This window comes from Pongo abelii, chromosome 21, assembly GCF_028885655.2.
Source record: "Pongo abelii isolate AG06213 chromosome 21, NHGRI_mPonAbe1-v2.0_pri, whole genome shotgun sequence".
NCBI lineage: Eukaryota > Metazoa > Chordata > Mammalia > Primates > Hominidae > Pongo > Pongo abelii.
Window position 1 is genome coordinate 57,962,044 of NC_072006.2, and position 25,850 is coordinate 57,987,893.

Sequence of the window (25,850 nt, forward strand, 5' to 3'; positions counted from 1 at the left end):
AATACAAAAATGAGCCAGGCATGGTGGCTGAAGCCTGTAATCCTAGCACTTTGGGAGCCCGAGGCAGGAGGATTGCTTGAGTCCAGGAGTTCAAGACCAGCCCTGGCAACATAGTGAGACCCCATCTCAATTTATTAAAAAAAAAAAAAAAAAGAATAAAAATTAATAGGCTGGGTGCGGTGGCTCAGAAAAAAAAAAAAAAAAAAAAATATATATATATATATATATATATATATGCCAGGCATGGTGGCTCACGCCTGTAATCCCAGCACTTTGGGAGACCAAGGTGGGTGGATCACTTGAAGTCAGGAGTTCAAGCCCAGGCTGGCCAGCATGGTGAAACCCTGTCTCTACTAAAAATACAAAAATTATTTTTTTGTATTTGAGACTCCATGTCAAAAAGTTAAATTAAATTAAAAAATAGTCGGGTGCGGTGGCTCACACCTGTAATCCCAGCACTTTGGGAGGCTGAGGCAGACAGGGCGGATCACCTGAGGTCAGGAGAAACCCCGTCTCTACTAAAAATACAAAAAATCAGCCAGGCTTTGCGGCCTGTGCCTGTAATCGTAGCTACTCGAGAGGCTGAGGTAGGAGAATCGCTTGAACCCGGGAAGTGGAGGCTGCAGTGAGATGGTGCCACTGCACTCCAGCCTGGGCGACAGAGCAAGACTCCGTCCGTCTCAATAATTAATTAATTAATTAATTAAAATATAAAAATAAAATCTAAAAAATGGTACTCGCTGACAAGTGAATTTGGGAGCAATAAGCAAGACCTCACTCGTGGTAATAACGGGCGCGGGGTGGGGGAAGTCGGGGGGTGGCACACAGCGCTCCATTAAGTCATGCCGTTATGATCACGACCACCGCCCGCGGCCGCAGAACCTGCCCGCTCTGCACACCAGGGCGGACACCCACAGACGCGTCCTTCACCCGCGCAGGGACCTGCCAGGGGCGCTTACACCGGAGGGTGTTCAGAGCAGGAAAGGAAGAGATCAAATCTGAACCCGGATCCGTCTCCTACAGAACCTGAGTCGCTCAATCATCAGCTAGATCGCCCAGTGTAGACAAAGCAAGTGGAATTCTTTGAGGAGTATACCTTGAGCTGGGCAATCCTCATAGAAGGTAGGAGACGACCGGCCCTTCAGTGTTCCTGGGGCATCTTCTCCAAAGTGGAGGTCGAGGCAGGCCTAGGAGGAAAGAGAGGCAACTGCGGACGACCCCTCCGCAGACAAGGTGAAACCGACGAGCTCCAGGTAGGTGTGTCCTCCCCAACCACACCCTCCCAACAGGGCGCTGAGACTGGGGAAGGCCGGAGATGAGATTAGGGTCAGAGCCACACCCCTGACTGGCGTACAGGACAAACTGAAGCCACGCGTCTACACTGGCGCTTGGAACTGAGTTGGCCCAAAGCTGCTTCACCGCTTCCAGCGGAGGGCTTAAAGCGGTCCCCCAGCACTTACACAGCGGGTTTTCTCAGAACCCAGTCTCCAGAGACCGCCTGGATTCAAATCCTGCCGCCGCCCTTAACCGCTGGGAGACCCGGGCCTTGGCCTCACCTTCTTCCCAGCCTCACCTGCAGAATGGGTGGGTTCCGAGAGTTAAATGCCCTCATCACCATGAAGCCTTAAAACGGTGCCTGGCACATGGCGATACGCAATAAACGTCCGCCAAAATGACGTTAGCCAGGATTCGCCCCGGAAGGCTGCCTGTTCTCATACAGCCCTTCAATGAGGGCTAATCCCTTTGGCTCCTTTAACAACTTTTTTTTAATGTGGTTAGCACATTTTGTTGACTTTTTTTTTTTTTTTTTAACAAAGACCAAGTCAGCATGTCCTCTTAAAAATATCTTAAGAGATTATGTTTTGTTCCTACTTGCTTTGAGGAATGACTTCGTCCTGGTTGAGTGGGGTGAAAACAGTGAAATGCGAACAAGGATAATAAGACCATCTTTCCTGTTCTGTTTCTTAAAAAAGGAAGGGAGGGAGGAATTAAAAATTCACATGCTGGATTTTAAAGACTGTCTTGCTAAGTATTTTCTTATCAACTTCCTTCTCTTTTTTTTTTTTTGTCCTCATATAAACATAACAGTAGTTGAGTTTTTCCTTTCTTCTTGACTCAAAAAAAAAAAACTGACACATAAACTTCTCCAAACCAATACAGCTGAATTTTCTACAAAGATTTGTAACTGATATGATATATTCCTTAAAGAAAATAAGAATGCTCTGAACAGAAATAAACGGTTTCTGCAGCAGTTTTATTTGAAGCCCACAAATAAAAACAGCATGTCCCCAAGGAAACAAAATAGAATTTGGAGTCGCAGCTAAAATGGCTCTGCCCTAATCCTCTCTTACCCAGTACTGTGGGGTTTGTTTACAGGAAACCCTTGCCACGAGAAGTTTTCTGCTAGTTTTCAACCGTATTTTGGCATCATCAACTCAGGCATATGGAAACAAATTAAATATTCACCTTTAAAAAAATTACAAAGTAAATGAAGAGAACGCTGACCTGTTCCTTTCTACCTTCTTCAGGATGGGTAGAGGCATGAAGAAATGCAGGCTCCCCTCCCCCTCCGGGCCGCGCTTCCCGGCTGGGTGGAAACTATCTCATTACCACATTTTCAACAAGTAGACCAGTTTCCTCCTTTAATCAAAGTTACTTTGTGGTTGTTTGGCAGTCTGCGCATGCCATGTTTTTATAGCTATAGAAAATGCGTATTTATTTATTTTGAGATGACTATGACCATATGACAAACCTAAGTCAGCCTCTTATAGCCAGCCAATGATTTATAAGAGCTCTGAAAAGCCCGGCCTTTAAACATTTTAATAGAGGCTCTCTCATCCTTTGTAAGTGGAAGTGTAAATTGGTACAGTCCTTTTGTAAACAACTCAATGAGACAAGTCAAGGGCCTTACAAATGTTCATACATTTGGATGCAGCAATAACACTCCTGGAATCAATCCTAAGGAAACAGCCCTAATGTAGGAAAAGGTGTTAGGAACAAAGATCTTCGTGGTAACAAGATTCACTACGAGCGGGAGAGCAATATACGTTCACTCTCCATGCATGTGTGGAGGCACACAAATAAAGGAGTGGTTAGTCATCCAAGTTAGGTATCCCCACACGATTACACACAGCCATTTTAAAATTAGTTTTGAAAAATAGGCCATTGGGAAATATTTATAGTAGCAAATGAAAAAACCGAGATGCAAAGTTGTATTTTTAATGAACTCTAATTTTTTTATCAGTAACGAAAAAAGGATGCAATATACATAAAAATATTAAAATTGATTTTATCAGAAAAATTTTAGTACAGACTGAATATTATATGAAAACAAAAAAACTTTATTTCATTAGCTGTGATAATGGCACGGATTATCACAGAATATGTATATATATATATTTAAAGATGTATACTGAAGCATATAGAAGAATGACATGACATATGAGAATTTATAATACTTTAGTAAATTAAAAAACAAGAGAATTGAACCAAAGGTGGTTAACATCTTGAAACTAGAACTTGGCCGGGCACAGTGGCTCATGCCTGTAATCCCAGCACTTTGGGAGGCCGAGGCAGGTGGATCACGAGGTCGGGAGATCGAGACCATCCTGGCTAACACGGTGAAACCCCATCTCTACTAAACATACAAAAAATTAGCCGGGCGTGGTGGTGGGCGCCTGTAGTCCCAGCTATTCAGGAGGCTGAGGAGAATGGCGTGAACCCCGAAGGCGGAGATTGCAGTGAGCTGAGATCACGCCACTGCACTCCAGCCTGGGCAACAGAGCGAGACTCCGTCCCAAAAAAAAAAAAAAAGAAACTAGAACTGGGCCTCAGGTATGGGGGTTACTCATTATACTATTTTTATTATTCTCTCTACTTTTGCCTACATTTCAAAATTTTTATTAAAATTGTTTCTTTTTTTCTTTTTTTACCCTTAATCCTATGATGGGTTATATTTAAAAAATTTTTTAATGTTTGTTTTTCAATAATGGAATATGTACGACCCTTTTTCTACTTTCTATTTTTCTCTATTTTTCATAATATACTTATATTAGCTTTGAAATAAATTAACATTTATTTTACCAAAAAGAAATTAAAAATAAGAATAGTAAACAGTTCCACAGAAAAGTTTTTCTTGCCGTGTAATTCTAGTGAATCCTCAGAATTCTATGATAAGCCTGTGTACCTTAAAATGTGAGCTTCTAAATGGTCCAAATCTTTTGGGACGGCACCGTGCCATCTGAGACTGCTGTAAATATGATCAGCTGATAAAAAGGCCAGCTGCAACTAACCATTTTAAAGATTAGGAACCATTTAAAAACACACACACACACACCACACACACACCACCTCTTGCCTCTTAAGTGTTAAGTGGCAAGATACTCTGGTTTATTTCTAAAGTTTCATGCAATAATCACGTAAGCACTAAGCGGGACAGAATTCTACATACCGCCAAGCTGACTCAGAAAGAAGGGTTCCACATTCCTTAATTAGCAGCATCAGAAAAGCACCACTTCCTGCAGTGGAGTTCCCATTTCATCCAGCTACTCCACTGGCTCGGTACATCCTCAAGTTCACGTAAAAGATTTTCATGAAGTCTGGAGACACAGTGTTATTTAATTTATTTCATTTTACTTTGTTTTGTTTTATCCTACTTTATTCTATTATACTCTATCCAATTGTATGTATTCTAATTTTTACACATTGAAGATGTTTGTAATGACGTAGATGCTTTGTTTCCAGACTTTATGGATGTCTGTATATACTGAAATCACAGTTGGTGGCAGAGTAGGTGAACACTTGACCAACTTGAAAATACAGCTTTCACTTTGGGAGGCCAAGGCGGGAGGATCACTTGAGCCCAGGAGTTTGAGACCAGCCTGAACAACATAGTGAGACCCCCCATCTCTATTTTTAATCTTTCTTTTTTTTTTTTTTTTTTTAAAGACAGAATCTCACTCTGTCGCCCAGGCTGCAGTGCAGTGGAATGATCTCGGCTCACTGCAACCTCCCTGTCCCGGATTGAAGCAATTCTCATGTCTCAGCCTCCCGAGTAGCTGGGACTACAGGCGTGCACCACCACGCTTGGCTAATTTTTGTATTTTTAGTAGAGATGAGGTTTCACCATGTTGGCCAGGCTGTTCTCGATCTCCTGACCTCAAGTGACCTGCCCACCTAAAACTCCCAAATTGCTGGGATTACAGGCGTGAGCAGCACACACCCCCACAGCCCCCACCACCCCCACACACACCCCCACGGCCACCACCACCACCAGTCATCTCTGTTTTTTAAACAAAACAAAATACAGCTTTCTTTATTATTAACAGTCAAAAGATTCAAAGTCCTAGACCAGAAGTTTCTTTTTTAGTACCTATGACTTAAGTTTATGATTTGGATTAAAGTTCTCTGGCAGAACTCCTACAGGATGCCAAAGCCTGAGGAGGATTTCCAAACAAGATTACATGGTTTTCCAATGGGATACATTTGATCACATGTGAAAACGTGGTGGCAGCACTACTGCAAACTTAAATGAAAGGGCGAATTCTCAGGAAACACATTCTACTTGTAAATATTGGATGTAACCATTGTAACAGTTATTTACTTTTAACTTCAGAGGTTTTAAAGAAATGTAGCTGGGCGCGGTGGCTCACGCCTGTAATCTCAGTACTTTGGGAGGCTGAGGCAGGTGGATCACCTGAGGTAAGGAGTTCAAGACCAGCCTGGCCAACATGGTGAAACCCCATTTCTACTAAAAATACAAAAATTAGCCGGGCATGGTGGCAGGCGCCTGTATGTAATTCCAGCTACTCAGGAGGCTGAGGCAGGAGAATCGCTTGAACCCAGGAGGTGGAGGTTGCAGTGAGCCAAGATCGCGCCATTGCACTCCAGCCTGGGTGACAGAGCAAGACTCAAAAAAAAAAATTTCTAGACTTTTTTTCCTTTTTCCTTTTCTAAGCTTTTGTATGTCTGTCTTAGTTTTCAAGTTGTGCAGCAAAACACTGTAGATCCATTACAGAAACACTAAAATTTTAGGGTATAAGAATTCAAAGCTTCTATTATCTGGAACACAAGGGCACCCCTCATTGCCAGTGTATTCTATTGTGTTCTGTTTGCATAGAATCCAGCCTAAATGCTGCCCACCTGGAGTGAGTTGCTAGATGGACTGAAATAATCCTAGCAAACTTGTAATGGTTTGGGCACAACCACTACTCCTTTGCCATCTAGCTGGTACTGCTGCTGTTACCAGGTCTGTTAGGTAGCAACCGATGAGGCCTCCTGGCCTTGTTGATATTTCTTTGCCTATCAGTGGATCGTTAGTTGGAGTATTTCCTTAGTCACAGACCGGCCTTTTATTGGGATGTTCTCAGTAGGAACTACATTTGCAGATAACAGATGGTTATTTAAATAAGAATGTGAAAAATATATATACTCTTTCTCTTCGGGGGCCTAAGATGGTTTTTGCTGATTCTTAAACCTGTAGATGTTTTCAGGAGTGGATATCTGATTTTTTTTAAATCTCTCTTATGACATTTAAATGTTTAAGTTGTTTGAAAACATTTACATTTTCTGACCAGCCAGCAACACTTAAAATCTTCCATAGTTCCTAAGATTAAGAAAATAGGAGAAAGTTAGAGAGATTTGGCAAAGTATGTAATAACCTAGCAAGGAAATTCTTGAGCAAGAGTATATGGGTTTGAATTTATTGGAACATTTGAAAGCAATTAAATTTTTTTTTCCTCCAAACTTATTTTTGTCCTTTTTAAAGCACACACAGGCACACAACTGAAAAAGACCATTGCAAGTAAAATGAATCATTAAGCTGATCAAGCCTAGAAACCACCACCAGAGGTATTTATAGCATTATTAGGGTGGAGTATCTATAATCCATTCTCAGACTTATTATAAGTTTCAAGATCCACCCTTTGAAAAGCTAATCCTATCCTCAATCCTCAAATTTAATTAGTATTTATTGATCTTATATGGAACGTCCAGCACAGTGTTAAAAAGGACCGTCTTCATCAAAAAAAAAGAAAAAGAAAAAAACAAAAAAATGGAAAAAAATAAAGAAATTAAAGAAAAAGCAAATAAAATAAAAGGTACCATCTTCCAAATGTGAGAATACGTGCTCAAATGGTATCTATGGTTCAACTATACATGTGTGTTGAACAAACGTAAATAGCATATAGTAGAAGCCACTGTAAATGAATCAGAATGATTCAGGTTAACTTTACAGTAAACTAGAAGAACACTGCTATTAGGTCTGCGTATCTGCCATATTTCAAATACAAGAGTCCTCACATTTTACAGGGTCACTTAGGAAAGATTAGAGGACACACTCTAATATGCAATGTATATATTTTTTTTTTTTTTTTTTTGAGATGGAGTCTCACTCTGTCACCCAGGCTGGAGTGCAGTGGCACAATCTTGGCTCACTGCAACCTCCACCTCCTGGGTTTAAGCAATTCTTTGCCTCAGCCTCCTGAGTAGCTGGGATTACAGGCACCCACCACCACACCGGATAATTTTTGTATTTTTAGTAGAAATGGGGTTTCACCATCTTGGCCAGGCTGGTCTTAAACTCCTGACCTTGTGATCCGCCCGCCTGGGCCTCCCAAAGTGCTGGGATTACAGGCGTAAGCCACCATGCCTGGCCAATTCTTTTTTTGTTGTTGTTCTGGTCATGCAATGTATAATTCTTTTTTGTTTGTTTGTTTGTTTTGAGAAGGAGTCTTTGCTCTGTCGCCCTGGCTGGAGTGCAGTGGCGCGATCTCGGCTCACTGCAAGCTTCACCTCCTGGGTTCAGGCCATTCTCCTGCCTCAGCCTCCTGAGTAGCTGGGACTATAGGTGCCCGCCACCATGTCCAGCTAATTTTTTTTGTATTTTTTAGTAGAGACGGGGTTTCACCATGTTAGCCAGGATGGTCTCAATATCCTGACCTCGTGATCCACCTGCCTCAGCCTCCCAAAGTGCTGGGATTACAGGGGTGAGCCACCACGCCTGGCCTTTTTTTTTTTTTTTTTTTTTTTTTTGAGACGGAGTCTCACTCTATTGGCCAGGCTGGAGTGCAATGGCATGATCTCAACTCACTGCAACCTCTGCCTCCTGGAGTCAAGCAATTCTCCTGCCTTAGCCTACGAAGTAGCTGGGATTACAGGCACCTGCCACTACGCCCAGATAATTTTTGTATTTTTAGTAGAGATGGGGTTTCACTATGTTGGCCAGGCTGGTCTCGAACTCCTGACCTCAGGTGATCTGCCTGCCTCAGCCTCCCAAAGTGCTGGGATTACAGGCATGAGCCACTGTGCCCGACCGCAATGTATAATTCTTAAAGAATACTTTTTTATTTTTATGATTAGAAAGCCTTACTTGGCTGGGCATCTGTAATCCCAGCGCTTTGGAAGGCTGAGGCAGGAGGATTGCTCAAGGCCAGGATTTGGAGGTTGCAATGAGCCATGACTGTGCCACTGCAAGCCAGCTCGGGCAGCAGAGCAACACCCTGTTGCAAAAAAAAAATCAAGCCCTACATATCATTATAGAAAATTTCAAAATTGCACCCATAAACCCAACACATAACATGCAGAAATAACCACTGCTCCAATTTTGCTGCCTTCTTGCAGCTTTAAAAAAAAAAAAAATGGCCATAAGCGACATTTTGGGCTGGATGATAAAAAAGAAAAAAAAATGGCCATATGTATCTTCAAAATATGTACAACTCTTATGTATTAATAAAAAAATTAAAATGGCATAGTACTTAATTGAACCCTACTCTTTATCTGATACTTTACAATGATCATTTCTCTTAGGTGTCAAAAATAATATAAGACCAGGCATGATGGCTCACACCTGGAATCCCAGCACACTGGGAGGCCAAGGCTGAAGGATGACTAGAGCCCAGGATTTCAAGACCAGACTGGGTAACATGGCAGAACCATGTCTCTACTAAAACTACGAAACATTATCCGGGCGTGGTGGCATGTGCCTGTAGTCCCAGCTACCTGGGAGACTGAGTTGGGAGGATCACCTGAGACCGAGAGTTAGATGCTGCAATGAGCCATGATCACGCCGCTGCACTCCAGCCTGGGCAACAGAGCAAGACTCTCTCTCTAATGATTGATAGTAATAATAATGTAAAGCTTTTTTTTTTTTTTTTTTGAGTCAGGATCTTGCTTTGCACTGTCCCCCAGGGTGGAGTACAATGTCAGGATCATGGCTGAGACTGAAAGCTCATGCCACCACGCCCAGCTATTCTTGGCTTTTTTTCTTTTTGATGGAGTCTCGCTCTGTCGCCCAGGTTGGAGTGCAGTGGCAAAATCTCTGCTCACTGCAACCTCCACCTCCCAGGTTCAAGCAATTCTCCTGTCTCAGCCTCCCGAGTAGCTGGGAATACTAGCACGCGCCATCAAGTCTGGCTAAATTTTGTATTTTTAGTAGAGATGGGGTTTCGCCATATTGGTCAGGCTGGTCTCGAACTCCTGACCTCAGGTGATTCACCCGCCTCAGCCTGCAAAGTGCTGGGATTACAGGCTTGAGCCACCGCGCCCGGCCATCTTTGCATTTTTATACAAATAAAAATAAGTAAATACGGGCTGGGCGCGGTGGCTCATGCCTGTGATCCCAGCACTTTGGGAGGCCAAGGCGGGTGGATCACTTGAGGTGAGGAGTTCAAGATCAGCCTGGCCAAATCGTGAAACCCGGTCTCTACTAAAAATACCAAAAGAAATTAGCCGAATGTGGTGGCTGGTGCCTGTAATTCCAGCTGCTCAGGAGGCTGAGGCAGGAGAATCGCTTGAACCTGGGAGGCAGAGGTTGCAGTAAGCTGAGATCACGCCAATGCACTCCAGCCTGGGCGACAAGAGCGAAACTCTGTCTCATAAATAAATAATTAAATAATCTTTACCCTGGTCCTAGGGATGACCCTGCAAGGAGAAGAGGACTCGAGAGTCAGGGGAACCACATTTGTTGGGGAGAGACTGACTTTTCTCTGTGTACCTTTTGATAACAGAATTATGTTTTAACTTCATAAAAGATACATACGTCGATTTTTTTTTTTTTTTTTTTTTGAGACAGAGTCTTGCTCTGCCGCCCAGGCTGGATTGCAGTGGCGCGATCTCCACTCACTGCAAGCTCCTCCTCCCGGGTTCACGCCATTCTCCTGCCTCAGCCTCTCGAGTAGCTGGGACTACAGTTGCCCGCCACCACGCCCGGCTAATGTTTTGTACTTTTTTAGTAGAGATAGGGTTTCACCATGTTAGCCAGGATAGTCTCGATTTGCTGACCTCGTGATCCGCCCTCCTCGGCCTCCCAAAGTGCTGGGATTACAGGCGTGAGCCACTGCGCCCGGCTCTTCTCTTGTTTTTTATTTTAGAATCAATTTTTTCAGGGTTAGGGCAGGGGTGGGGTGAAGGACACAGTAACTAATCATAAGACACCTCTATTTTGCCCTTGAGTAGATTCTCAGAAAAGCCTTGACAACACTCCCAGAACTAGATGGCCTAACCAAATAAAATAAATCTTTAGGCCCGGCATGGTGGCTCACGCCTGTAATCCCAGCACTTTGGGAGGCTGAGGCGGGCAGATCACGAGGTCAGGAGATCGAGACCAACCCGGCTAACGTGGGGAAACCCCGTCTTTACTAAAAATACAAAAAATTAGCCCGGCATGGTGGCAGATCTATAGTCCAGCTACTTAGGAGGCTGAGGCAGGAGAATTTCTTGAACCCGGGAGGCAGAGGTCGCAGTGAGCTGAGATCACACTACTGCACTCCAGTCTGGGCAACAGAGCGAGACTCTGTCTCAAAAAAATAAAATAAAAATAAATAAATAAATCTTTACACTATTTGTGGTTTATATTCTAGGGCTTTTTCACTCATTCCCTAGGCATGTGGGACCTCGAGGATGGCGAATCAGCTACCGGGAGGTGGCTTAAGTAGGATTTGCTGCCAGCTAAAGCGTGAGATGCTATTGCGTGTGCAAGGCAAGGCTTTCTTCAGCGGCATCATCTTCCAAAATAGCCCAGGTATATCTCACTGGAATTAAACCAGGCTGCAGGTGGCCTTTCCTCATACTTGACCAATCACGTGATTAATTTAGATCTGTTCTGAAGTATTTATTTAAATCCATTCTCTCCCTGAGTAGGTGTGAACTTTCCTCATCCTATTTCCTTGAAATATTTCCACCTTACATGAATGAGCCATTGCACTGGAGCAAGTTTTCTTCCAGAACATAAAATAGATCGTGTGTATTCACACAAATGTAAAAATGATGCACAATTTGAGCTTTCCTTCAAAGAAAATAACAGTGATTCTGGTTTTCATTCCTGGTATTAAACGTTGCAAGATTGGTAATTTGATATCCAGCATGAGAATCTAACATGGGGTGCCTCTCTTCGTCTATCTCTATTCTATTTCTTTTTTTTTTTTTTTTTTTTTTGAGATGGAATCTTGCCCTTGTCGCCCAGGCTGGAGTGCAATGGTGCAATCTCGGCTCACTACCACCTCTGCCTCCCGGATTCAAGCGGTTCTCCTGCCTCAATCTCCTGAGTAGCTGGGATTACAGGCGCCCACCACCAAGCTCAACTAATTTTTGTATTTTTAGTAGAGACGGGGCTTCGCCATGTTGGCCAGGTTGGTCTCGAACTCCTGACCTCAAGTGATCCACCTCTCAGCCTCCCAAAGTGCTGGGATTAAAGGCGTTGAGCCACTGTGCCTGGCCCTCTATTCTGTTTTAATCCAACTGTATGTCTGGTTTGAGGAAATAGCCAGGGACCCATGCTGTGATTAGTCCAACAACCCAAGCAGGGCTGACTCCTGAAGCCAGAGTAGTAACAGAATCAGTTCTGGCCTGGCTGGTCATGGTGGCTCACACCTGTAGTCCCAGCACTTTGGCCAACTGAGGCGGGGGCAGGTCACTTGAGGTCAGGAGTTCGAGACCAGACCGGCCAACGTGGCAAAACCCCATCTCTACTAAAGACACACAAGAAATTGGCAGGGTGTTGTGCCGCACGCCTGTAATCCCAGCTACTCAGGAGGTGGAGGCAGAAGAACCACTTGAATCCGGGAGGCAGAGGTTGCAGTGAGCCGAGATCGCGCCACTGCACTCCAGCCTGGGTGACAGAGGGAGACTCCATCTCAAAATAAATAAATAACTAAATAAATAGGCCGGGCACGGGGGCTCACGCCTGTAATCCCAGCAATTTGGGAGGCTGAGGCAGGTGGATCACGAGGTCAGGAGATTGAGACCATCCTGGCTAACACGGTGAAACCCCGTCTATACTAAAAATAAAAAAATTAGCCGGGCATAGTGGCAGGCACCTGTAGTCCCAGCTACTCGGGAGGCTGAGACAGGAAAATGGCGTGAACCCAGGAGGCAGAGCTTGCAGTGAGCCGAGATCGCGCCATTGCACTCCAGCCTGGGCGACAGAGCCAGATTCCGTCTCAAAAAATAAATAAATAAATAAATAAATAATCAGTCCTGACCTAACACAACAGACATGAATGGCAAAAAGTTTGATTGTGCAATTTTCTCCATAAGAGGACCTGAGGCAGGTCCTATGCTTGCTGTCTACGTTCTAGAAAATAATTTCAATGTATTTTGGATTCATCCATACTAAGCAGTTTTTGCTTTGTTAACTGTTTCACCTTATGAGATTTTTATTTTGAGAACAACGTGTGGTGAACGTTGCGATTTTTTCTCTTCCTCCTCTTTTTTTTCCCTTCTGCTTTAGAAACAAGGTAAGTTTGTATGCAAATAGAGTTCAGGGTGACCACAGTAACATTCTCAGCTTTATTTACTGAATTACAGAGTCTCCCTTCACTTGATTAAGTCCATTTGCATATCTTTAACATGAGAAACACTTTATTCCATTAATGAGTCATTTGAGACATCTTCAGAGTTTATAGCTCCGAAGCTAGATTCGACCATACCAATGCTGAAAGAATGGATGTCTTCTGTATGAAAACTTAGGGGTTGTTTATGTGCAGAGAAAGAGAGAGACGGACAAATAGAGGTTTTTTTAAAAAAAATTCTAAAACTGAAATGTGCTCAAATGAATTAAAGATATTTGAAATATATTTATGTATGTATTTCTAACTAAAGAAATATATAGTATAACATTCTCATTCTATGAATAGGCTATTTCCTTTTGTGCTGCATATAATTAGTTTTCAAAGAATAATAACTATATGTTTACTATTTTTATTTTTTTAATTTAATTTAATTTTTTTTATTTGAGACGGAGTCTTGCTTTGTTGCCCAGACTGGAGTGCAGTGGCACGATTTCGGCTCGCCACAACCTCCACCTCCTGGGTTCTAGCGATTCTCCTGCTTCAGCCTCCTGAGTAGCTGGGATTACAGGCGTGCACCACCACACCCAGCTAATTTTTGTATTTTTAGTAGAGATGGGGTTTCACCATGTTGGCCAGACTGGTCTTGAACTGCTGACCTTGTGATCCACCCGCCAAGGCCTCCCAAAGTGCTGGGATTACAGGCGTGAGCCACCACGCCCGGCCTATTTTATTATTTTTTATTTTATTTTTGGAGAGCAATGGCGCAATCTCGGCTCACTGAAACCTCGACCTCCCGAATTCAAGCGATTCCCTTGCCTCCCGGAGTAGCTGGGACTACAGGTGCCCACCACCACGCTTGGCTAATTTTTGTATTTTTATTAGAGACAGGGTTTCACCATGAGGGCCAGGCTGGTCTCGAACTCCTGACCTCAAGTGATCTGCCAGTCTCGTCCTCCCAAAGTGCTGGGAATACAGGCTGTGAGCCATTGCGCCTGGCCTGAATTTTTATTTTTTTTTGAGATGGAGTCTCGCTCTGTCGCCCTGGCTGGAGTTCAGTGGCAGGATCCCAGCTCACTGCAACCTCCGCCTCCTGGGTTCAAGCAATTCTTCTGCCTCAGTCTCCTGAGTAGCTGGGATTATAGGCATGTGCCACCACACCCAGCTAATTTTTTGTATTTTTGGTAGAGACGGGTTTCACCATGTTGGCCAGGCTGGTCTCGAACTCCTGACCTCAAGTGATCTGCCTGCCTCAGCCTCTCAAAGTGCCGGGATTATAGGCATGAGCCACCGCGCCTGGCTGAATATTTTTAAATAGGAAAACAAAAGAGAGAGAAAAAGAAAGACAATCTCAATGCTTTTCTCAGAAAGAACAGGAAGCCTCAAGGAGGAAGTAGGTGACAGTTTATTTTTCAACAAGCACACGTTATCAAGTGAATGAAATTCCTCTGGAAGCTATAAAATTGAAGATTGGAGGATGGCAGTGTTCAGATAGCATGAAAGGCTGCTCACTATTTAGGAATTTTTTTCAAAGCTAAGTTATTAATGAAAGCCAATTATTTGCACTTTTCCAGAAGGAAACACTGAGTCATTCATGAAATGATCTAAGATTTCGAAACTTGCTTACACCATTTTTTTCCCCTCCTCCTTTCTTACCTGTGCCAAAAACAGAAAAGCCAACTACTCACTGGGGCCTAAATCCAGGGAACCTGCACCAAATTAGCTCAAGACTGGAGTAATTTAACAGACTCGTAATGCCCCGAAGGCTTAGGTCCTACCAGGATGGTAAATTCTGAAGTGCCTCTATTGCCCCCGCAGGGTGCAGAGCACAGGGGCCTGGTCCCCACCTCTGGAGGGCCTGTGATTAACTGGTTCTGGCTCAGTAATTATTTAGCCATATCCCTGGCCTGCCTCCAAGTTTCAAGTGGAACAGCAAAAGGGCGTGGGCCCGCAGATAGGCAGGACCGTGTTCCTAGGAGGCATTACTTATTTACAGCCAGATCCCTACGGAATTTGGCCAGAGATGGGATACAGATGAGAATGTGTTTGGCTAGGAAATACTGACTTCTTGTTGCATTTATGGAAAGTTTGTGAGCTTAGGCCAGTAAACCATGTCAAAAACATAGTCAACAAATGTTTGTTTCGGGAGTAAACTGTGAGTGAGGTGGTTTTAACCTAGGGACAGCTTCATTCTGTTTCTTTCCTGGTGAGACAGTATTTCTAGGTACTTTTTAAAAAACATAAATTGAGGCAAATTCACTAAGAGTCAAACCACTGAAGCTTCTGGTTAGGCCGTCAGTGGAAGCTGCTTATTTCATCTTCACAAACAACTGTAAGTCCATGTAGATAAATAATGTAGACAAGGAAACAATGTTTTGATCCAAACAATACAGAAAAGCTTGGAATTGTGCCTCCTTAACGTAATACCTTATGTTTGCATTGTTCTGTTAAAAGGATTTTACAGATACATTATCTTAAAATGTCACTGCAAGGTACAGAGGGGAAGTTGAATGTCCCATTTCACAGATTAGAAAACGGTGGCTCAGAGAGACCATGACCTTCCGAAGGTCACAAAATTAGTACATTGCAAAGTCCATGCTTAAATCCAGGGCCCCCTGGCAAGAGTGCTGAGCTTGCCCCTTACAAACTGGATCTGAATGTTCCCTTCTGTATACCAGGACTCTGTGAACTTATATGTCCTTTGGTTTTGCATTAAACCTGAGCTTTTAGCTCCTAGAATTCACAAGGAATATTCAAGTCTATTTCCACTCCCTACCTTGAAGCTCCTGGTCTGTTTTCACAACAGGGGATGTGCCTATTTGAGAAGGAAGTGGTCTAGAGTCTGGTATTAGTGTAAAATGGCTTCCTCTTTTTCTCCTTGAATTTATTCTGGTAGTATTTTATCCCAATACTCGTCCCCCGCACCAAAAAAATCCCAAATTCTGCAACACATTTGAGGAACTTAAAAAAAAAAAAAAAAAGAAAAACCTTTCTCATCCACTAAGATGTTACTAATGATCACCAGTGATTTTTTAATTCCCTTTGAATATGTGTGTATTTTTCAGTTTTTTTTTAAACAATGATATAGGGTGGGGTTTTCTAACATTTAGGGAAAAATTATTTTTAAAAAATCTTATTATTTTTGTGTAATTCACATGGTGTAATTCACATGGTGTAATTCACACAATGGGTGGTTATTACTAACACCAGTAGGAAAAAATATCACAGGAGCTCCGTGACAAACCCTTAGGCAGGGTTTAGGTCTCACTAATTTAGAATACGCCTGGTAAGCACTGGTTAAAAATTGATGATCCCGGGAAGTCTTTCTCAAACGATTTTTGTAAAATACCTAGGAGACCTTGAACAGTCTGTTACGGAGGTTTCCAATCCTGGGGAGAAGGACAGAGGGTGGCGTTCACGAGGGATACTGCCTATTACTCAGCTAAAAGTCCCCTTGGCTCTGCCCTCCTCCTCGTGCTGTGAACTGGGAGGAGTCAGCGTTTTCTCTCCCTAACTGGCATTTTTACTGGCAGAATACTTGTCTTTTGTGAACGTTTTCATTTTCAAGATATATAAAAGAAAACTTTGTTTTTAGTAAGTGATTTTCTCCCCCAACAGGGAGAAGGGTTACAAATCCCTCCCTCTCCAGCGGAGTTTTCTTATCTCTTATTTACAGAGCAGTAGCCATTTTGGGGAGGGGGAAAAGTTATCAGCAACTCACGTCCTAATAATGGCAGATATTTTTCTTAAGCCCTCACCATGTCCCAAGCACTCTCCCAAGAGTTTTACATGTATTAACTCAGTTAATCCTTCCTACAGCCTTATGGTATACGTGCTATTAGGATCCCGATTTTACTGAGGAAGAGACTGAGGAACAGAAATGTAAACTAACCTGCCGAGATCACACAGCTAAGCACCATGCCCTGACCTATTTTTCTTTGCCGCCCGGAGGTATTCATGCAGCCTGCAAACCTTCAATGAAGTTTCCGTGGCTGGGATTAGCTCTCTGACCTCTGTCCCAGAGGCAGAATTTTTTTCTAATCTCACGAGTATAGGTGAAAGTCAGAGTCTCATTACAGATTGAGACTGAACAGAAAGTTGGAATCCATTGAAAAAGAGGTGTGTGACACTGATCAAGGCCAACACTTTTATTTTTGCCCATTTATACTTCCTTAAAAATCTATGAGCCAACACTGTTCTTACAACACAAACATGCAGTGGTTCCCTAGCCAGGTCAGGTCAGCTAGAAAATACAACATACACTCTTGAACAACTAGATTTATTTCAACCCAATTTTCAATGTTTATATAATTCAATTGTAAAATGTTAAAACTTGGGGGATTTTATTCACCAGCTGAAGGACTCACAGTTACTATCTTAAAAAACAGCAATGAATAAGCAAACTATAAACTAACAAAAAACCAAGCACAACAAAACAAACAGAAAATTAGGTTTAATCATAATGCTTGGGAGAATATGTATTTGGCTTAATTATATTTTCTTCTTCTTTTTTTTTTGAGATGGAGTTTCGCTCTTGTTGCCCAGGCTGGAGTACAATGGCACGATCTCAGCTCACTGCAACCTCCGCCTCCTGGGTTCAAGCGATTCTCCTGTCTCAGCCTCATAAGTAGCTGGGATTGGCCGGGTGCGGTGGCTCACACCTGTAATCCCAGCACTTTGGGAGGCCGAGGCGGGTGGATCACGAGGTCAGGAGTTCAAGACCAGCCTGGCCAAGAAGGTGAAACCCCGTCTTTACTAAAAATACAAAAAATTAGCCGGGTGCAGTGGCAGGCACCTGTAATCCCAGTTACTTGGAAGGCTGAGGCAGAAGAATCGCTTGAACTCGGAGGGCAGAGGTTGCAGTGAGCTGAGATCGCGCCACTGCACTCCAGCCTGGCGACAGAGTGAGACTCCGTCTCAAAAAAAAAAAATAAAGAAAAGTAGCTGGAATTACAGGTGCCTGCCACCACATCCGGCTAATTTTTGCATTTTTAGTAGACACAGGGTTTCATCATATTGGTCAGGCTGGTCTCAAACTCCTGACCTCAGGTGATCCACCTGCCTCCGCCTCTCAAAGTGCTGGGATTTCAGGCGTGAGCCACCATGCCTGGCCAATTATATTTTCTAGTTACTCAGCTATCTACAAATAAAGGTTTTGTTTCATCTTTACATATTTTAAATATGTCTTACTATATATTTATATGTATATATAAATATTTCTTGTACTCAATATGTAAGAAATAGTTTTCCATCTTTAAACATGTTTAATATGGTAAACATCCTTTTTTATGAAACAAGATTGAATATCAATAAACTAAACCACAAGTAGAAAAAACTATCATTTTTCATGGAGAATTCACAGTTCTTTAATGCTCTCATTCTGAATCTGAATAATCATTCATGATGAAATAGAAAGTACAAATAAGTTTTACCCACATGGGCTCTTCATAACATTCCCTGGAGGCTTCCTTTTTCCCACCAAATCTTTAATATCAGTTCTGTCCTTATGATTTATCTCTTCCTCCTTCAAAAGAGAAAGTAAAAAAAAAAAAAAAAAATTAAAGGCTTTTTTTTTTTTTTTTGAGACGAAGTCTCACTCTATCGCCCAGGCTGGAGTGCAGTGGGGCGATCTTGGCTCACTTCAACCTCCACCCCCTGGGTTCAAGTGATTCTCCTGCCTCAGCCTCCCGAATAGCTGGGATTACAGGCACCTGCCACCGTGCCCGGCTAATTGTTTTATTTTTAGTAGAGACTGGGTTTCACCATCTTGGCCAGGCTGGTCTTGAACTCCTGATCTCATGATCCACCCACCTTGGCCTCCCAAAATGCTAGGATTACAGGCATGAGCCACCGCGCCTGGCCTAAAGGCTCAGTTTTTATACATACACACACACACATATTTTTTAATGTGGCACACACTATATAGAATATTGCAGTGCAATTTTAACAAGAGAAAGAAAAATGATCTTTGAGACACAATTGAAATTGAAGTACACAGAACTTACATTGTTCATTAAAAATTGTCTTTATTATACAGTTTCTAAACACTGAAGGACACAGGCAAAAGCTATGACCAGCATAAATTTAATTAAGCTTTCTATTCTGTGTATGATGAGAAGAACCGAAGTCTGTCATTTTGAAGTGAACTCCGTGTAAATCCCAAGAGAAAAGTGTAAATGATTTTATTGTATGAAAAAGTTCCGTGAACTTTGAAATTCTTACTGAGCATAATAGACTCATACTGATCAAACCAGGCCAGGTGAAGTGACTCACACCTGTAATCCCAGCACTTTGGGAGGCCAAGGTGTGAGGATCACTTGAGCCCAGGAGTTTGAGACCAGCCTGGGCAACAAAATGGCACCTCATCTCTATGAAAAAAAAGGAAAATTAAAAATTAGCTGAATGTGGTGGTGCACACTTGTGGTCCCAGCTACACAGGAGGCTAAGGGCAGGAGGCTTGCTTGAGCCAAAGAGGTCAAGGCTGCAGTGAGCTATGATCACACCACTGCACTCCAGACTGGGCAAAAGAGTGAGCCCCTGTGTCTAAATAAATAAATAAGAAAAAGCCAAACCCCATGATGCAAAAGATTTTGCCAGTCCCTCTGCACCAAGAAGTGGTGTTCCCTCACCACAAACAGAAGATGTTTCATTCAGGAAATCCTTCACTAAAGGAAAACATAGTAAGCCAATGCAGCCAAAAAAATCATCTGTGCAAAGTCCATGGCTGCCTTCTATCTTTAGCATTACAGATCTCAGAATCAAATAGATACAAGCTGAGTGGGGTGGTTTACATCTGTAATCCCAGCATTCTGGGAGGCCAAGCTGGGAGGATCATTTGAGGCCAGGAGTTGAAGACCAGCCTGGGCAAAATAGCAAGACCCCATCTCTATTACACTTACTATTTTTTTGTCTTTTTTTTTTTTTTTCATTTTTGTGGAGAACGGGTCCTCCCTATATTGCCTAGGCAGGTCTCGAACTCCTGGGCTAAAGCTATCCTCCTGCCTCTGCCTCCCTGAAAGCTGGGATTATAGGCATGAGCCATTGTGCCCAGACTTGAGTGGAGTTATACTTTTTTTTTGGTCTTCTTTTTTTTTTTTTTTCATCTCTATTAAAAATAAATAAGGCTGGGCGCAGTGGCTCACAGCTGTAATCCCAGCAGTCTGGGAGGCCGAGGTGGGTGGATCACCTGAGGTCAGGAGTTCAAGACCAGCATGAGCAACATGGTGAAATCCCGTCTCTACTAAAAATACAAAAAATTCCCCAGGCGTGGTGACACATGCCTGTAGTCCTAGCTACTTGGGAGGCTGAGCAGGAGAATTGCTTGAACCTGGGAGGCGGAGGTTGCAGTGAGTCGAGATCGCACTATTGCACTCCAGTCTGGGTAACAAGAGCGAAACTCTGTCTCAAAAATAAATAAATAAATAAAAATAAATAAAAACAAATAAAAGACAAATAGATAAAGAAAGAGGTATATGACATGACTGATCTGTAATCTGAGAAAAATCCTGTCAGTGTGCAATACATGAAAATCTTACCCTGGGCCGGGCGCTGTGGCTCATGCCTGTAATCCCAGCACTTTGGGACGCCGAGGTGGGCAGATCACCTGAGGTCAGGAGTTCAAGACCAGCCTGACTAACATGGGGAAACCCCGTCTCTACTAAAAATACAAAATTAGCCAGGCGTGGTGGCACATGCCTGTAATCCCAGCTACTCGGGAAGCTGAGGCAGGAGAATTGCTTGAACCTGGGATGCGGAGGTTGCAGTGAGCTGAGATAGCGCCATTGCACTACAGCCTCGGCAATAAGAGCAAAACTCCGTCTCAAAAAAAGAAAAGAAAAGAAGATCTTGCACTGATGGACAACCATTCAACAACACAGATCTATCAAAGACCTACTCTGCCAGGCAATGCTTTAGGGCTTTGGAGCATGTTGATATATAACACCCATGACGTCCTTGAAAATATATTCTTACAGCCATAAGTAACAAAATGGGAGCCTTACAAAATATGACCAGGCGTGTGTGTTTTCCTTATTCACTGAAAGCATATTGACCAATCATTGTGTCAGTGTTTGTATTGGTGCAGAAATGCAGAATTGCCACAAAAAGCATGGTCCTAACTGGAGTCAACATTTTAGCAAAGTAAACAGACATTAACAATGGTTCTCAACCATTTGTAAGCATTAGAATAATCAAAAGCTTGGTTCAAAATGCACATTGGCTTGCATGTCCCTGGGAGACTGAGATCTCACACTCTAGTGTCACCCCCACGGATGCAGAGGCAGGTGCCCTGGGCTCACACGTTCTAGAAGGTAATTAACTACGATAAGAATAAATTCTCAGTAGAAAACTTGGACTGGGTGTGGTGATTCACGCCTATAATCCCAGCACTTTTTGTTTTGTTTTGTTTTTTTGAGATGGAGTGTCACTCTTGTTGCCCAGGCTGGAGTGCAATGGCCCGATCTCAGCTCTCTGCAACCTCCACCTCCCGGGATCAAGTGATTCTCCTGCCTTAACTTCCTGAGCAGCTGGGATTACAGGTGCCTGCCACCACACCTGGCTAATTTTTGTATCTTTAGTAGAGACAGGGTTGCACCATGTTGGCCAGGCTGGTCTCGAACTCCTGACCTCCAGTGATCCACGCGCCTCAGCCTCCGAAAGTGCTAAGATTACAGGCATCAGCCACTGTGCCCGGCCATCCCAGCACTTTGGGAGGCTGAGATGAGAGGGTCACTTGAGCCCAGTAGTTCCAGACCAGCCTGGGCAACATAGTGAGACACTATCTCTACCAGGAATAAACAAAATTAGCCTGGTGTGCCTGTAGTCCTGGCTACTCGGGAGGCTGAGGTGGGAAGATCACTTCAGCCTGGGAAGTCAGGCTCAGTGAGGAAATGAGGAAGGTAGTGAGGCGAGGCTGTGCCACTGCCTTTCAGCCTGAGCCACAGCCTGTCTCTAATAAAAGAAAAGAAAACTTGGCCAGGCGCGGTGGCTCACGCCTATAATCCCAGCACTTTGGGAGGCCAAGACAGGCGGATCACGAGGTCAAGAGACTGAGACCATCCTGGCTAACACGGTGAAACCCCGTCTCTACTAAAAATACAAAAAAAATTAGCCGGGTGTGGTGGCGGCGCCTGTGATCTCAGCTAACTCAGGAGGCTGAGGCAGGAGAATGGCGTGAACCCGGGAGGCAGAGCTTGCAGTGAGACGAGATCGCACCACTGCACTCCAGGCTGGGCAACAGAGCGAGAGAGAGAGACACTGTCTCAAAAAAGAAAAGAAAACTTGCGTAGTGTTTGCAAGTCAGCTTCTCCTTGGCACAGGAAATACAATACCCGAGGCCCATGATAATTTTAGGGGCCCACAAAAATATTTTTATTTTAATTTATTTTAAGGACAGAAGAGAACATGAATAATATTCATATATATAGTAATATAAAGTATTCATATATAATATATAGTAATGAATTCAGCCGAATTATATTTCCTCTTCAGACCAATGTAGTCATAAAATATAATTTTTCATATCCTTTTATGGAGGAAGGGGTCCACAAAGGCAAATATATCTCAGGCCCTTAAGAGTCATGATTGGGCTGTGTATGCTATGGAAACCTGTAAAGAGCTTGGAGGTGGTGGGAGTTTGGACGAGGCTTCTAGGTAGGAGGGACCCATTGAGTGGAGACCTGAAGGGAGAATAGAAATCAACTATGCTAAAGTCAGGGCAGAGGCCGGGCATAATGGCTCACGCCTATAATCCCAATACTTTCAGAGTCCAAGGCAGGTGGATTACTTGAGATCAGGAGTTTGAGACTAGCATGGACAACATGGTGAAACCCCATCTCCACTAAAAATTAGTCAGGCGTGGTGGCATGTGCCTGTAATCCCAGCTACCTGGGAGGCTGAGGCAGAAGAATTGCTTGAACCAGGGAGGCAGAGGCTGCAGTGAGCCAAGATCGTACCACAGCACTCCAGCCTGGGCAACAGAGCGAGACTCCATCTCAAAAAAAGATAATATTAATAATAAATAAATAAAAAATAAAGGCAGGACAGGGAGGAATGAGCACTGAGAAGGTAGAACAAGGAAGAGTTTTCTTTTTTTTTTTTTTTTTGAGACAGAGTCCTACTCTGTCATCCAGGCTGGAGTGTAGTTTTCTAAGTAGAGGGAACAGGACGTGCAAAGCCCCTGGAGTAGGAAGAAACAGGAACATTTGAAGAACTAAAAGAAGAAGAAAGTAACACTGGTTAGAGAAACTGCAGCCAGAGGAAGAATAGTGTGAAAAGAAACAGAAGCCAGTCAATGCTGGGCTTATAGACAATGGGAAAAGATGGTCTGTTTTTTTCTCTCCTTTGCCTGATCTCTAGTTTGCTTACAAGAGGAGATAAAGATTTCCTTTTATTGGTTTGCAAATTGTACATGAGTACATGAGTATCTACTTTATCTTTTTTTTTTTTGAGACAGTTGCGCTCTTATTGCCCAGGCTGGAGTGCAATGGCGCGATCTCGGCTCACCGCAACCTCCGCCTCCTGGGTTCAAGTGATTCTCCTGCCTCAGGCTCCCAAGTAACTGGGATTACAGGCATGCGCCACCACGCCCAGCTAATTTTGTATTTTTAGTAGAGACGGAGTTTCTCCATGTTGGTCAGGCTGTTCTCGAACTCCCAACCTCAGGTGATCCACCCACCTCGGCCTCCCAAAGTTCTGGGATTACAGGCGTGAGCCACCTCGCCAGGCTAGTTATTATCTTTTTTTCTTTCTTTTTTTTGAGAAAAGATCTCACTGTGTTGCCCAAGGTGGACTACAGTGGCATGAACATGGCACACTGCAGCCTTGACCTCCTAGGCTCAAGCAATCCTCCCGCCTCAGCCTCCCAAAGTGCTAGGATTACAGGCATGAGCCACCACACCTGGCCAGTTATTATCTTTTTAGTGCTAATAACCATCCAGGTTTTGGTTGTTTGTTAGGATTTGGAGATATCTCTGAAAAAAGAAGGAAGAAAGCGTTCATGTTTCTTCATATAGAATGAACCAATTTATAAAAAAAAGAAATGAACCAACTTCTTTGTCTTTCAGAAGTTTTCTTAGATACTGAGATTTGATAGGCAGGATAATCCAGTTGTCATCATGACTATTATAATTTGAAATGTTCCCAAAAGCGCGTGAATGTGAGCCGATATGCAGCTGGGAGGGGCTGGGGGATGTGCTGTGGGTCTCCTGCGGTGAGGGGCTCCTGCCGGGAGCTCTGAGAAGCCTCCGCAGAATCAGCCGTCGGGCTCCTTCAGCAGCAGCTCCCCTTATCTGTGCCAACGACCAGGGGCCCAACTCAAGGGTGCCAGCCCGTCTTCTGCCAACACAGACTGTGGGATTCTGAGAGTTAGGAGCCTGGGGCCCCCTGGGGTGGGGTGGTCAGGGTGAGCAGGTGGGCTCTGTGAGCCTGTTTCCCCATGCCCTAACTCACCCCAATCCCTGGGTGAGGACAGAGCTCCTGAAGGCCACTGAAGGAGGTGCAGCACACTCCACCTTGGTGGCCCGCCGCAGCTCTGCCCTCTTCCTGCCAGCAAGAAGCCTCTGCCTGTGCTCCTTAAGTTAGCCATCCTCACGCCCCCGGGCAGCTCTGAGACTGAGCCAGGGCCACTGGCAGCGCCCAGACCTCGACCCTTCTCAGACCGAGGTTCCACCACCTCACACCGAGGAGGCAAGGAGGGAAGACCAAAGGCTAGAGGACTGTCTTGGTGGCCCTGGGCGAGTCTTGAACTTTGGTGCTATCATCTGCAAAAGGGAGGAGAGAATGCCTGCGCGGTGCAGCTACGTGGATACGCAGTGAAGACCCGCACGGTGGGACGCCTGGCACTTAACAATGGTAGCATCGTTTTCAGTGCCCAGGAAGAAGGCAGCTGGGACAGGGAAAGGGCCACCACCCCACACCCAAGCCCATACAACAGGAGAGCCACTTTCAGCAGCTCTGAGCAGGACAGACTTGTGGCCAAGTCAAGAAAGTAAGGTCTGGGCCCAGCGCGGTGGCTCACGCCTGTAATCCCAGCGCTTTGGAAGGCCGAGGCCGAAGGCGGGGGGTGGGGTGGGGGGGGGTGGGGGGTGGGGGTGGGGGGTGGATCACTTGAGGTCAGGGGTTTGAGACCAGCCTGACGAACATGGTGAAACCTCACCTCTACTAAAAATACAAAAATTAGGGCCGGGCGCGGTGGCTCACGCCTGTAATCCCAGCACTTTGGGAGGCCGAGGTGGGCGGATCACACAGTCAGGAGATCGAGACCAACCTGGCTAACATGGTGAAACCCCATCTCTACTAAAAATACAAAAGAAAAAAAAAAAATTAGCCTGGCGTGGTGGCAGGCGCCTGTAGTCCCAGCTACTCAGGAGGCTGAGGCAGGAGAATGGCGTAACCCCGGGAGGTGGAGCTTGCAGTGAGCCGAGATCGTGCCACTGCGCTCCAGTCTGGGCGACAGAGCAAGACTCCGTCTCAAAAAAAAAAAAAAAAGTAAGGTCTGTATCTGCCGACCCCACCCTTCTCCGAAGCCCTCTCTGAGCAAAGCCTTAAGAAACTCTTCTCTTGTTCACTTTTCTTTTGCGGCTTTCACATTTTGGTAAGACTTGGCCAAATAGCTGCTCGAGATAATCAATCACTGGTGGACAGGTTTCTGCTGAGTGAGGTTTCTGCTGAGTGGGGCGACTCAAGGCACGGTCACGTAGGCGGCACCTGTACGCTGCATCCTCATACGACTGCGTGACCATGCCTCTGATTGTGTGCGTGTGTGCATATCTAAGTATGAGATGCATCCGGGCATGTCAGGGTGAGTTCGGAAGAGTGTGTAGGAGATTTCCTGTGTGCCGCTCCCTGAATGGAGGAGAGGGGAAGGGTCTTACCTCGCTGAATCCCTTTCCATTGCTGGAAAGAACACCTGGGCAGGAGCGGCCCCAAGACCCGGCCCAGGCCCTCGGAAGGGAGCCTGAAGGGTTAATCCGTACCCTGTATTAACCAGGGTCAACCCAGCAGCTGACCCGCCTCTTCCCTGCTCCTTTGCCATTTCTAGCACCTGGCTTACTTCCTGGCACACAGTAA

The 25,850-nt window shown here is 44.4% G+C and overlaps 1 protein-coding gene and 1 long non-coding RNA gene across 4 annotated transcripts in view; one reads left to right on the forward strand and one right to left on the reverse strand.

The window, feature by feature from the left end:
- Nucleotides 1–1,189, reverse strand: part of ZNF217 (zinc finger protein 217) — a 36,519-nt gene extending 35,330 nt beyond the window's left edge. Inside the window, exon 1 of the mRNA XM_054541876.2 lies at nt 1,097–1,189. The gene's annotated coding sequence lies outside the window, so the exon portion shown is untranslated. The remainder of the gene's footprint in view (nt 1–1,096) is intronic.
- The window catches only part of LOC112130341 (uncharacterized), a 57,182-nt gene continuing 32,169 nt past the window's right edge, over nt 838–25,850 (forward strand). Inside the window, exons 1-3 of one of the 3 annotated variants that reach the window (XR_008517022.2) lie at nt 1,029–1,253; nt 8,806–8,916; nt 10,879–11,017. This is a non-coding gene — a long non-coding RNA (uncharacterized LOC112130341). Of the gene's footprint in view, nt 1,254–8,805; nt 8,917–10,856; nt 11,018–25,850 lie in introns of all 3 variants that reach the window. The other 2 variants (XR_008517021.2, XR_008517020.2) reach the window with 2 other exon arrangements.